This window comes from Hylobates moloch, unplaced genomic scaffold, assembly GCF_009828535.3.
Source record: "Hylobates moloch isolate HMO894 unplaced genomic scaffold, HMol_V3 SCAFFOLD_1, whole genome shotgun sequence".
NCBI classification, from domain to species: Eukaryota; Metazoa; Chordata; class Mammalia; order Primates; family Hylobatidae; genus Hylobates; species Hylobates moloch.
This window is the reverse complement of record NW_026652276.1, coordinates 14,137,360-14,151,842: the sequence shown is the minus strand read 5'-3', so window position 1 is coordinate 14,151,842 and position 14,483 is coordinate 14,137,360. Positions and strand designations below refer to the sequence as shown.

Genomic DNA, 14,483 nt, shown 5'->3' with positions numbered 1-14,483 from the left:
TTAACTTCTACTAGCAGTCATGATGTTAATTACAAACTTGCCCTTCTCATGGAGCCTTGGGCTACTCTAGAGCCCTAGACAGGAGATTAAGCTGCAAAGATAAATTGAAGCTAGATTATTTATTATTATTATTATTATTATTATTATTATTTAGATGGAATCTCGCTCTGTCACCCAGGCTGGAGCACAATGGCGTGATCTTGGCTCACTGAAACCTCCGCCTCCCAGGTTCAAGCGATTCTCCTGCCTTAGCCTCCCGACTAGCTGGGACTACAGGCCTGCACCACCACGCAGGGCTAATTTTTGTATTTTTAGTAGATACGGGGTTTCACCATGCTGGCCAGGCTGGTCTCGAACTCCTGACCTTAAGTGATCCGCCTGCCTTGGCCTCCCAAAGTGCTAGGATTACAGGCGTGAGCCACCGTGCCTGGACTGAAGCTGGATTGTTGAGGGCATTTTAATGCCATACTAGTGAGTCTGAATTGTTGAGTAGGAAAGAAATGTTGAACATTAGAATATAGAGCAGCACAAGATAGCTTTTAAAATACAGAAGCACAAAAATTTCATAAAATTGTGTTAACATCATTATATCATGTACTGACCATGTATAAGGATTTATACTTCATGAGGTCATAGTCAATAATAGGGACTATTTTAAAGTAGTTTGTTTCCTCAAGGACCAAAATTTTCTAAGTCTCTGCTCTAGCAGTCTTCAAAGTGTCATCTAAGGACTTCTGAGGCCCTGAGCTTATTAAGATATTCCTCCTTTTTCCAACTGCATATCTGTGTCAGGTTGGATTTTTACTCCAAGCAAAACACTGTAGGATAATAGATTCATTGCAGAAGGAGAATGAGAATCCAGCTGTCTTTGATCAAGTCAGACATTAAAGAGATTGGCAAAAATATAAAATAATGGCCACTGTACTCATTAATTCTTTTTTATTTTGGAAAACGCAGTTTTTTTTTTTCTAAAATGTATTATGTATGTGATCATGTAATGGGCTTATATTGTTATTTTAAAATGAATTAATAAACTTTTTTAAAGTCTCAGTATTAATTTAGAATGCAATAAATGTCTATAGATATAAGCCATATAACAGGGACAATTTGGAGATCTCAATACTTTTTAGGAGCATAGGGATTCCGAGAGTAATAAGTTTGAGAACCGCTGTGCTACCCTTTCTCTTCTCTTTGGTCAATGAGTGAATGTGCTTTTCTAAATCCACCATTAAAATCTGAATGTAGGACGTCCTGGGACTCCACACCTGAGAAGTAAATGAAAGCCTTGCTTTCCAGACTGAAAGGAAGTTCGGGGCGGGGTGCGGGGGTGCGGTACTCCCCCTCCCACTTAGAGAGTCACAGAGCACGTGACAAAGGCAAGCCATTGAGGACAGAGTCAAAAAGCCTGTCTGGCTTTATTTAAATTCATTATTTCTCAGAAATAGTCAAACCTTTTTTGTGTGTTCCCTTTTAATGTCCTGTGGAACGAATCTTCTATCAAACGTGTTTTGGGAAGCCTGACATTGATTAGTCCCCTTCGTCCTGAGTTCTGAGCAGCATTGCAAGGCCAGATGAGGGCATCTTTGGGGACAGTGGAGCTTCCTGGGGCCTCTGGACCCTTACCTTGGGATTGCCTTGCTGCCAGCTCTGTCATTAAGGTGGGACCTACAAAGTGTGACTCGTGCGAGAAGAATTCATTAGGAGGCAGAAACCCGCGGACCAGAAGGTACTGAAGCCGGATCTGAGGGCTGTGGGCTTCTCTAATGAGGCTGATCTTGATAATTCCCTAAATGAGCTCACTGTATGTGCTGAGGGCTCTCCCAGGTAGAAGAATTAGACATAGCCACTAACCTAGAGGCAGGTGGCCTCTTTGAATTGTGACTTCCAGACTAGTGATAGAAAATAGCAAAGATTGGGAACTTCCTTTATGTTAGCTTCTGTGTTCTCCTTCTCCTACTCAAGTAAACCCTAGGAATTTTTTTCTGGAGAGATGCCAAGGAAAATATATGATTCTCCTGGGAAAATATTAGTGAGCAAGGAAACCATCAATGACAGGTATATCTCTGTGACTCATCTATTGAAGACTGGCTGTATTTGAAAATAGGGTTAGGTCCTTGGCTGAGTATTCCCACTGGATGGAACAGAGGTTAAATTAGCTGAACTGAAGATAAGTGACTTAATGAGATGAAAGCTGCCTAATAGGGACATAAACAGGAGGTTTCCCTGCGGAAACTGAAATAAACAATAACAAGAAAGTGATCATGTGTCTTCCCTCTCCTCTGCCAAGAGTTGGTACATAAGGGCCTCCCCCAGCAGAAGGAGGCATCAGACCTCCTCACCTCTCCTGAGTCCTCTCTCCTCACTTCACCTGAGTCCTCTCTACTGACACCATGGGTTGCTGTGGTTGTGGAAGTTGTGGTGGCTGTGGTGGTGGCTGCGGTGGTGGCTGCGGTGGTGGCTGTGGTGGTGGCTGCAGTGGTGGCTGCGGTGGTGGCTGTGGTGGTGGCTGTGGTGGTGGCTGTGGTGGTGGCTGTGGCAGCTGCACCACCTGCAGGTGCTACCGGGTGGGCTGCTGCTCCAGCTGCTGCCCCTGCTGCCGCGGCTGCTGTGGAGGCTGCTGCAGCACACCTGTGATCTGCTGCCGCCGCACCTGCAGCTCCTGTGGCTGTGGCTATGGGAAGGGCTGTTGCCAGCAGAAATGCTGCTGCCAGAAGCAATGCTGCTGCTAGGTAGCGGGCCTGGCTCCACCCCTACCCAGGAGCTGTGGGAATCCTTGCTGTCTCCCACTGGCAAGGCTCTGCTTAACCCCATTCTGTCTAATCCTTTTTCTAACCTATCTGTCACCAGCAGATCCCCTTGGCTTCTGCCTCATGTGCCTTGTGCTTTGTCCTTCCGGGATCTTCCTTTGCCCACACACGGCACGAACTTGCCCAGACCACACGATGTGAAACAAACGGGCAACTGAGCAGCCAGTGATAACTGGACAAAGTCAGAGCCAACCAGGAAACTTCGTATTTTATTATTTTGTAATATTCAATCTTTCCTAAATAGTCAGTCCTGGATTTCACCATTTTTCTGTTCACTGCCTGTGTGCAATCTTTTCCATTGCTTTTGTCTATATTTGCTCTTCAAAATTTCCCAATAAAATGACTTGGTATGTCACAAAAATCTCTTCATTATTCATTTTTTTTTTTTTTAACAGTTCCTTCGTCGGCTCATCCATCCCTGTGCTGTGAGTCCAGTTCTGGCCCTCACACTCCTGCACCCTCCTGAAGCTGGCCATGGGCCCAGCCGCTGAACTCGTAGCTGTTTGTCAGAGAGGCACAGAGCCCCCTGTGCTGCTCTGACGTGATGTCTTACCTGTGGGGTCTGTGTACTCGGCACTCTCCCAAGGATTTTCTAGGGTGGGATGAGGGTGGTGCGAATTGGTGGTGGTGATAGGTCTCTGTTTCTCCTTGACATTTATCTAGAAGGCTGGGTGTGATGGCTCATGTCTGTAGTCCCAGCACTGTGAGAGCCCTAGATGGGTGGATCCCTTGAGACCAGTTGTTTGAGACCAGCCTGGGCAATGTAAGAGACCTCATCTCTGAAAAAAAAAAAAACCAAAATGTTAGCCGGGTATGGTGAAGTGCTCCTATAGTCTCAGCTACTTGGGAGGCTGAGGCAGGAGGATCGCTTGGTCTCAGGAGGTTGAGGCTGCAATGAGCTGTGACAACATCACTGCACTCCAGCCTGGGTGACAGAGTGAGACACTATCTAAAGAAAATTATCTAGGAAATGAAAAATGAGCCCCAAAGGAGGGGGGAATGGATGTAGCCTCTACCCTGCTGTGCTCAGTGGTTTCTGAAAAGACTGGAAAGTGTTTGCCAGGACAAGGAGGTTGAGCACTGTGGGGGGTGTGGCGGTTCAATGTAGCTCATGTCCTTGCTGGTGTCCTTGGCATGGCCTCCGAGACCACTACTAGGCATCAGTAGTCATAAAGACTTGTAAATAAATGAGAAAGTTGGGGCTGTATTTGGTGGCTCGTGCCTGTAATCCCAGTGCTTTGGGAGGCTGAGGTGGGAGAATCACTTGAGTCCAGGAGTTTGAGACCAGCCTGGGCGATATAGTGAGAACCTATCTTTACAAATAATCAAAAATTAGCCAAGCATAGTGGTGCACGCCTGTAGTCCCAGCTACTTGGGAGGCTGAGGCAGGAGAATTACTTGAGCCCAGGAAGTCGAGGCTATAGTGAGCTGTGATCACACCATAGCAGTCAGCTTGAGCAACAGACTGAGACCCTGTCTCTAAATAAATACATAGGAAAGTCATTCTAACCCTGGTTATGGCAACGAAACAGATTCCGCTTAGGAGGGAGGTCGGCTACAAAAGCTTAGAGAAGTGTCATGCTCATTCAAGGTGGGAGAAAGAACAAACTCGCCAAACTCGCATTGGATTGCAGCTCACCACAGTGTACCAGGCCCAAGGCAATTTGCTTGCACTCAAAAATCTTTTTTTGACTAAATGTTCTTCATGATCTAGACTACGGTTTGGCAATTTTTTTCTGTGAAGTATCAGATGTAAATATTTTCAGCTTTGCAGGCCACATGATTTGTTGCAACTTGTCAACTCAGCCATTCTACCTTTAAAACAGCCACCGACAACAATTAAATGTGTAAGTGGCTGTGTTCCAAGACAATATTGTGTACAAAAGCAGGTGGCAGGCCAAAAGCGGGCATCAGTTTGTTGACCCCTGGTCTCGACATTGAATGGTGAAGATAAGTGCAATGTTGCACAGTGGTTAAGAGGGCTGGCTCTGAGGTCAGCCTGCCTGGGTCTGTTTTTCAACTCTCCAATTTCCTTGTGATCTTGGACAATATTTTTTTGTTTTTTTTTTCATCTGTAAAAGAGGGTATTAACAGTATATGCTTTGCAAAGTTATTTCAAGAATTAAATCAAATGATACATGTAAAATACCTAGAATTGTGCCTGCAACATTAGAAGAGCTCAAAAAGGTTTCTACAGAGAACCAGAAAGGTTTAAGCATTATGGAAGTACTCGTAATATAGATTTGACTTTCTTTTTTTTTTTTTTTTTTTTTTGAGACGGAGTCTCGCTCTTTCACCCAGGCTGGAGTGCAGTGGCGCGATCTCGGCTCACTGCAAGCTCTCCACCTCCCGGGTTCACGCCATTGGCCACTGCAAGCTCTCCACCTCCCGGGTTCACGCCATTCTCCTGCCTCAGCCTCTCCGAGGAGCTGGGACTACAGGCGCCCGCCACCACGCCCGGCTAATTTTTTTGTATTTTTAGTAGAGACGGGGTTTCACCGTGGTCTCGATCTCCTGACCTCGTGATCCGCCCGCCTCGGCCTCCCAAAGTGCTGGGATTACAAGCGTGAGCCACCGCGCCCGGCCAGATTTGACTTTCTTAGCAACTGGAGGAACACGTTCTGTGTGCTCCAATGTCCTGGTAGACCCTGATCTTGGCAGGACCACGTGGGGTGCCAGAGCTCTTTCAGGGAGTTGGTTCTCCTTTCACTCCTCAGGGTTCAGCTCAGATCTCATCTCCCTCCATAGACAGGGCCAGTGACTGCTCTCCCAGTGACCCATGGGCCCCTCACATATCTCTAACAAAACTTCTTGGCCGGGCACGGTGGCTCACGCCTGTAATCCCAGCACTTTGGGAGGCCAAGGCGGGCGGATCATGAGGTCAGGAGATCGAGACCATCCTGGCTAACACGGTGAAACCCTGTCTCTACTAAAAATACAAAAAATTAGCCAGGTGTGGTGGCGGGCGCCTGTAGTCCCAGCTACTCGGGAGGCTGAGGCAGGAGAATGGCGTGAACCCGGGAGGCGGAGCTTGCAGTGAGCCGAGACCGCGCCGCTGTACTCCAGCCTGGGCGACAGAGCCAGACTCCGTCTCAAAAAAACAAACAAACAAACAAAAAAAAAAACAACTTTTTGACGTTGGACTAGGAACATCTGCTCAGTCTGCCCTCAGCCTATAAGAACCACTTCCTTTTTCCGTTTCCTCATTTCCGATCTTTATCTTCCCGAGTTCATGCACACACGTGCCGTCATGAGGCTGTCTCAGTCACCTTCGTAGATCATCCCTCTCACTCCCACCCATGCCCAGTGCCCAGCACAACACCTGGCAAAGAAGTGTGCAGCACGGTGTGATAGTTCTGTCGGCAAAGAATAATGGGGCACATGTTCAGCTTGTGTTTCTGTTGTTGACTGTAATCGCTTTGGGGAATTATCTTTATTGTATTCATTAGTGTAATATAGTACGATGAACAAGAATTTCAAGAAGACTGTTGGCATTTGAGAATTTTTAATGGGAATGAAGTTCTCTAAAGCCATCTAACTGACCCATCTCTAGGTTTTCTTTTTTAATTTGATCCTACAAGCTGCTGTCAGATATATATTCCTGAAATGCCATTTTTTATTGTGCTATAGAATTCACTTGCAAAAGAAACATCAAAGTCTTCACAGTCTAAAGTTCATAACTACTCTCAAATTTTATTTCCAACTTAAATCTACTAACTCCATTGGATAAACTTTCCACTGTAGGTAAATTGCTTTCCTTCCTGTTTCCTGAATAAGTCTTCTATTTTCCCTTAACAACGTGTAGCCTACCTTAAAATTCTAATAATAACTAACATTTATTGAGTCATTACTATGTCCCAAGCCCTATTCTATGTGTTTTATATGTGTTATCACATTTACATTTCATAATAACCCTATGATATAGATATTATTTTTCCATCAGGGAATTCAGGTATAAAAAGATCAGGTCACATCTTTCCAGAAGCAGAGGATCAGTTTACATAGGATGATCCCAGACTGCACTGCACCACACCCTCTGCCGTCTGCTTCTCCTTCCTCTCCACCTATTCAAGTCCAGTTTTCCATTCAAGAAGGCTCTGCCTTCTTCATAAAACCTCCCTTTCTTCTATCCAATTGGAAGTAATTTGTCTCTTCTCTTGTAAGTCTTGATATTCACCAGCAACTACTTTGAGACAACTCTTATTGGGCTATAGTTAAATCTTTTTTCTTCCTTACTTTTCCCAATTATTTCTTCTCATCTCTCTTTTTTATGTATTTATTTGAGACCAAGTTTCACTCTGTTGCCCAGGCTGGAGTGCAATGGAGTTTTACTCTTGCCTCCCAGGCTGGAGTGCAATAACGGAATCTCGGTTCACTGCAACCTCTGCCTGCCCGGTTCAAGTGATCCTCCTGCCTTAGCCTCCCGAGTAGCTGGGATTATAGGCATCCACTTGTATTTTTAGCAGAGATGGGGTTTCATCACGTTGGCCAGACTGGTCTTGAACTCCTGACCTCAGGTGATCCACCCCCCTCGGCCTCCCAAAGTACTGGGATTACATGCATGAGCCACCATGCCCCCTATCATCTCTCTTATTAATTTGAAGTAATTTAGACATATATATCTTTATATTACCTGTATTGCCTTGCACATTACAAGGGTTCAGCAAATGCTTGCTGATTAGGTTTGATTTTGCTCAAATGTTTATCTTTCACAATAGGATTACAAGCAGGAAGTTAATGGATAGATGCACTGAATAGCAACCTCTATTTAGGACAGCAACACCTGGTTATATTTAACTGGCATGCTTATGCACTTGAGCCATGCTTTATGTAGGAACTTATGCTACTGACTAATAGGTCACATATTTGAATCCCCTGTGGTTTCCAATGACCTGGATTTTACAGGTTGGCTGATTGGGGCTTGGTACCACTGTGTATCCCCAAGAAGCCAAGCAGAGCTGCCTGCCTGTACGTAGGTGAATCTGAATGCAAATACACTTTGAATGAGTTCTAGTCATTGCCCAATATCATTTTTTTTTTTCTAATTTTGGTTTAAAAGTTCAAGAAAAGCAAAGAGCCTATTAGATGGTATCTGTGATCTGTATAGGAGTCTAGTCTAGTCTTTGGGTAATAACTCTTTGGGATTCCTCTTACAATGGAAGGCATTATTGTTAGTATTAAATATGGTAATGGGCAATATATCCATGCAACAAACCTACACATGTACCCCCTACATCTAAAATTAAAAATATATGCATGGGGCTGAGGCAGGAGAATTGCTTGAACCTGGGAGGTGGAGGTTGCAGTGAGCCGAGATTGTGCCATTGCGCTCCAGCCTGGGCAACAAGAGCAAAACTCTTGTCTCTCTCTCTCTCTTGCTCTCTCTCTCTCTATATATATACATACAAATATATGTGTGTATATATCTGTATATACACACATATTTATACAACATATAATATATATATTAATATGCATATATGTGTGGTACTTGGTCCAGGATTCACCAGAATGTTGGAGTGCCCTGAGTCCAGATTTCTTCAACCTCTGTCTACCTTTTCTCAACTTAACCTGTGCAATCCACCATCTCTTTGGCTCTGTGAAGTGTCCCTAATGGACATCCTTTTGCCACGTCCATTGATGTCTATTTATCCTCTAGGGCAGTGTAGCAGTGTACAGAACCCTTCTTTCCTTTCCTATAAGAAGGAAAGAGAAACAGATTGCTTTTTTTTTCTTAAATAAGCGTGCTCTCCCACTATCTACAAAATATAGAAAAAGTACCCAGTTACAATGTTCAAGATACAAGCAAATAATTCAATTTTGTTTAGAGAAAACAAGAAACTTTTAATTGTTGTTAATCTATTCGATATTGATTCAATCAAGAGCAGAGCCTCTGAATGGCAATTTCCACATTACTGTGATACTTGTTCATACCTCATTAATTATCTGAATACCTGGTTTGAAAGTTGGCTGTGGGGGTGGGGAAACCTAATGAAACAATTCTCGCTACTTGACTTGTAATAAATACACTTTCTTTTTTTTTTTTTTTTTTTTTTTTGGAGACGGAGTCTCGCTCGCCCAGGCTGGAGTGCAGTGGCGTGAACTCGGCTCACTGCAAGCTCCGCCTCCCGGGTTCACGCCATTCTCCTGCCTCAGCCTCTCTGAGTAGCTGGAACTACAGGCGCCCGCCACCACGCCCTGCTAATTTTTTTGTATTTTTTTTTTTTAGTAGAAACGGGGTTTCACCATGGTCTCGATCTCCTGACTTCGTGATCCGCTCGCCTCGGCCTCCCAAAGTGCTGGGATTACAAGCGTAAGCCACCACGCCCGGCCAATAAATACACTTTCTAGCACATTCACTACATGTGGCCAATAAATACACTTTCTAGCACATTCACTACATGTTGAAATTTACATTTTGACCTAATTGTATGGAGGATTGGTAGGAAAACAGTGAGCAGTTGCAAGTAGGTGATTCCCGACTACTCCTCATATTTTCCTGTCTCCAATCTTTTTTTTTTTTTTTTTTTTTTGATATGGAGTTTCGCCTAGGCTGGAGTGCAATGGCGCAATCTTGGCTCACTGCAACCTCTGCCTCCTGGGTTCAACTGATTCTCCTGCCTCAGCCTCCCAAGTAACTGGGATTACAGGTGCCCGCCACCATGCTTGGCTATTTTTTGTATTTTTAGTAGAGACGGGGTTTTGCCGTGTTGGCCAGGCTGGTCTCAAACCCCGACCTCAGGTGATCCGCCCGCCTTGCCTTCCCAAAGTGTTGGGATTATAGGCGTGAGCCATCGCGCCCGGCGCCCTGTCTCCATCTCCAATCTTTACTGAAGCCCTTTCCTGTGATAGACAGTCCCTGTCAGAGTCCTTCCAATTCCTCTTCTCCCACAGACAGTCAGACTTGATTTATTTTTCCCCATACATCTAAGAAAGTCATTCGCTAGGGTTCTTGTTGCAGGTTCTTTTATTGGAATTTCTTTTCATGCATTTCTTATCAGACTGGGAGCTTGTGGCTTCATCTTGTTAGGTTCTCACAGTGCCCTGCAGAGCCACTTTCTCCTAAGAGGAGGACAATCCAACAACTGTTTGTTAAATTGAGTACACTGCTCCCTGCAAGTTTATATGATGGGAAAGTATTATGGTGCATCAAAGTAGAGGTTTATGGGCCTCTTTAAGTAAAAACAGACAAATCCTGGAGATTAGAGGGTTGGAAAGAAATGTATACCAGGTGAAGGCATGGAAGAAGTGCTAGTTCAATGTATGTTTCACAATATAGTTATTGAAGCAATTTAACTGTTCTGTCTTTAATCTGGAATATTGGAAAAAATTACCAAACATTGGCAGGAAATTATTACATTCCAAAATTTGAGGGAAAAATATGAACCAAAAACTAACTATTTTACACAGGGGTTCATCCTTGAAACATGGTACCTGAAGCCAACTAAGTGTAGGCAGGACTTAGAGGGCTGTACAACAGAACCACAGTGCTGAACCACTTCATTATCTTTCTGGTTTGAAAAGTAGTACACAGTTGCACTCTCAAAAAAGTAATCTTTAAGACTTCTTGTACAGTAACTAAAAATTAATCTGAAGAAAGGGCAGTGTTAAAGATCTAGCTCATATGGCTGGGTGCGGTGGCTCATGCCTGTAATCCTAGCACTCTGGGAGGCTGAGGTAGGTGGATTGTCTAAGCTCAGGAGTTCAAGACCAGCCTGGGCAACATACTGAAACCCCATCTCTACTAAAGTACAAAAAATTAGCTGGGTGTGGTGGCACACGCCTGTAGTCCCAGCTACCTGGGAGGCTGAGGCATGAGAATTGCTTGAACATCAGAGGCGGAGATTGCAGCGAGCCAAGATCGCACCACTGCACTCCAGCCCCAGTGACAGAGCAAGACTCCAACTTAAAAAAAAAAAAAAAAATCCAGATCATAATATTATTCCAGGGTGTCATTATTCAGAGTTCTCCTGAGAAACAGAACCAGTAGGAAACATGAATAGATAAATGAGATTTGTTATGGGAATTGGCTTATGTGATTATGGATGCCAAGAAGTCCCATGATCTGCTCTCTGCCAGGAAAGCCAGTGGTACAATTCAGTCCAAGTCAGAAGGGCTGAGAACAAGGGCAGCCGATGGTGTAAGTCCCAATCAGAGTCCAACTGAGACTGAAGAACCAGGGTGCTGATGTCTGAGAGCAGAAGATGGATGTTCTAGCTTAAGAGGAGGGAGAGAGAATTCCCCTCACTCTATCTTTTTGTTCTATTTGGGCCCTTAAGGGACTGGCTGATACCTGTCTTAGTCCATTTTTTGTTGCTATAACAGAATACCTAAGACTGAGTAATTTATAAAGAACAGAAATTTATTCTCTTACAGTTCTGGAGGCTGGGAAGTCCAAGATTAAAGCACTGGCATCTGGTGAGGCCTTTCTGCAGCTTTGCATGATAGAAGGCAAAAGGGCAAGAGAGAGATAAACTATGTGTCCACACTTGGCAGAAGAGCAGAAGAGGGTGAATTCACTCTCACAGGCCCTTGTTTTTTTTTTTTTTCTTTTTGAGATGGAGTCTGGCTCTGTCACCTAGGCTGGAGTGTGATCTGGGCTCACTGCAACTTCCACCTCCCAGGTTCAAGTGATTCTCCTGATTCAGCCTCCTGAGTAGCTGAGATTACAGGCACCCACCACCATGCCTGGCTAATTTTTGTACTTTTAGTAGAGATGGAGTTTCACCATGTTGGCCAGGCTGGTCTCGAACTCCTGACATAAAGTGATCCACCCACCTCGGCCTCCCAAAGTGTTAGGATTACAGGCGTGAGCCACCACACACGACCTCACAGGCCCCCGTTTATAATGGTATCAGTTCCTTCATGAGGGCACAGTCCTCACGATCTAAAAACCTCCCATTAGGCCCCACTTTCCAACACTATTGCATTGAGATTGTTTCCAACACGTGACTTGGGGAACACGTTCAGACCATAGCAACGCCCACCCATGTTGGTGAAGGGGATCTTCTTTACTCAGTCCACTGATTCAAATGCTAATCTCTTTTAGAAATACCCTCACAGACATATCCAGAAATAATGTTTACCAGCTATCTGGACATCCCTTACCCAGTCAAGTTGACACAGAAAATTTACCATCATGCAGGGGAACCATAGTTCCTGCAACTCTGGGTCCTGAGGGGACCTGAGAGGACTCTTGGGTTCTCCTTGTCTTGTGCTCCTTGGCATGGCCTGGGGTGACTGATAAGAGCACTATATTCTGAGAACAGACACACAGGGCTAGAACCTGTAGATTTCATTGATGGCCTTCACTATTTTATTTTTCCTTTTCATTTTTCCTTTGACAGGAAAGAGTAGTCTGCATATTCAAAGTGCTCTCCTCCATCTAAAGGGATGTTTTGCAAATTAATAAATAGTTACAAATAATGTAGGAATGAAAAAATCTTTGTCCTGGGCTGATACAATGGAGAAATGTACAATAGCTAAGGGAAATTGTAACCCCACTCTGACTTTTACAATGACCAGAAAAAGAAAAGGGAGTTGTTAGACGTTTACTGTTCTATGTGATAGATGGCTTTAAAAAAAACAAGTGAAAACTAAATTTAGCAAGTTTTTGAAGTCAGAAGGACCCATTAAGGAAGTGTCCAAAAGGCCATGTGAGATTCTGCTTTGAATATTTGCATAAGCAACAGGGAAGCAGCATGGAGTCTTAGGTCAATATTCTCCCCCAGAGTTAGTATATAAGCTCCACCCCCAGCAGAAAGAGGCATCGTATCTCCCTCACCTCTTCTGAGTCCTCTCTTCTCACTTCACCTGAGACCTCTCTACTGACACCATGGGTTGCTGAGGTTGTGGTGGCTGCGGTGGCTGTGGTGGTGGCTGCGGTGGTGGTGGTGGTGGCTGTGGTGGCTGTGGCAGCTGCACCACCTGCAGGTGCTACCGGGTGGGCTGCTGCTCCAGCTGCTGCCCCTGCTGCCGCGGCTGCTGTGAGGGCTGCTGCAGCACGCCCGTGATCTGCTGCTGCCGCCGCACCTGCAGCTCATGTGGCTGTGGCTGTGGGAAGGGCTGTTGCCAGCAGAAGTGCTGCTGCCAGAAGCAATGCTGCTGCTAGGTGGGCTGGCCTGGCCTCTGGCCTGTGGCAGGATATGCTGGGGACTTTTCTTCACCCCATTCACCTGCCTTACCCATCCTCTGGGTAGCCTAGCACTTATGCTCTTGGGCTGTAACTTTGCTCCTGAATTCTGGGGTCGTGTATTTTCTGCTTTGGGTGTTTCCAGTCTCCCTACATGAAAAGTTTCCTCTCTAATATCAAGCAGCCAAAACAAAGACATGAGGACAACCTACCTCTTCAGGAAGAGTCTACATCACTGAGCTCAGTCAAAGAGGATCATGATTCCCAACAGACTTTTTGATGTACATGATCATTTCATTTCCATTAGTGTGCTTTTCTCTGCTCCTTTTCTATCTTGTATTCCTATTTGTCAATAGCTACCTTCTAAATTTCCTAATAGATAAAAATATATCATTAAAAGTTTATCTTTGCCTTTGTTTTTGGTTTGAACATATCTCACATTCTAGAAAATCTTAATCTCTCTTAGAAAGCCTTTGGTGGATGGGCAGCGATAGCGGAGCAAGTTAAAGACCCTGAGAGTAGCTTCCTGCCTCTGTTGTTTGTGCACTCTAGTTACCAAACAGAATACTTGAATGTCCACCTTTTCTCTACAGTTCGTATTCAGTTTTGAGATGGGAGGTTCCATTAAAAAAATAGACAAGCTGGGCCGGGCGCGGTGGCTCACATCTGTAATCCTAGCACTTTGGGAGGTCGAGGCGGGCAGATCACCTGAGGTTGGGAGTTCGAGACCAGCCTGGCCAACATGGTGAAACCCCATCTCTACTAAAAATTCAAAAAAGTTAGCCGGGCGTGGTGGTGCACACCTGTAATCCCAGCTACTCAGGAGGCTGAGGCAGGAGAATCGCTTGAACTCAGGAGACAGAGGTTGTAGTGAACCAAGATTGTGCTACTGCACTCCAGCCTGGGCCACAGAGTGAGACTCTGTAAAAAAAAAAAAAAAAAAGACAAGCTTCCTGAATGCATTCAAAATCCTGTTTTATTTACAAAGAACTAATTCAAACAAATTTTCAGAAGCACACCTATTTGCAAAATGCAGGTGATTACATTTGCTTTAGTTTTCCATCTGCTGGGGCCATTTACTCCTTGCCTGGAGGGCAGAGTTCCATCCTTTGTTAGAAGCCTAATTTTTACCACCCCCCACTACACCATAAATTCAGCCAACAGTGCACATTTAGAACTGTGGTATTATCGATTTCGCTTTCACATTTCCCTAACCACAAAATTAATGCCATCAGGTTGTACTGACTGCGTAGGCATTGATGAACATTGGATTTGGGATTTATCTTAGCCCTCCTGGCCTTCTTGTATCCACCTTGGGCCCCACTTCTTATTTTCAAGTCAATTGCTATTTGCTTTTCTGTCTAAATTAATTTAACCATGATTGGAGTATTGTTAAGGCTTATGGTTTCTTTCTAATTCATTTCAGATATTACTTAATAACTTAAACTGTGATTTATGTTTTCATTCATTTCTTCTTTTTCTGAATTCATAAGCCGAAGGGGCTTTGAGATTAGAATAATCTAATCTGTGTCCCTTTGCCAGAC

General features: G+C 44.5%; 1 pseudogene; it reads left to right on the top strand.

Annotated features, from left to right (window-relative positions):
• Positions 1 to 12,642: 12,642 nt before the first annotated feature.
• LOC131383285 (small cysteine and glycine repeat-containing protein 7-like) lies at positions 12,643 to 12,918 on the top strand (annotated as a pseudogene).
• The last annotated feature ends 1,565 nt before the right edge of the window (positions 12,919 to 14,483 follow it).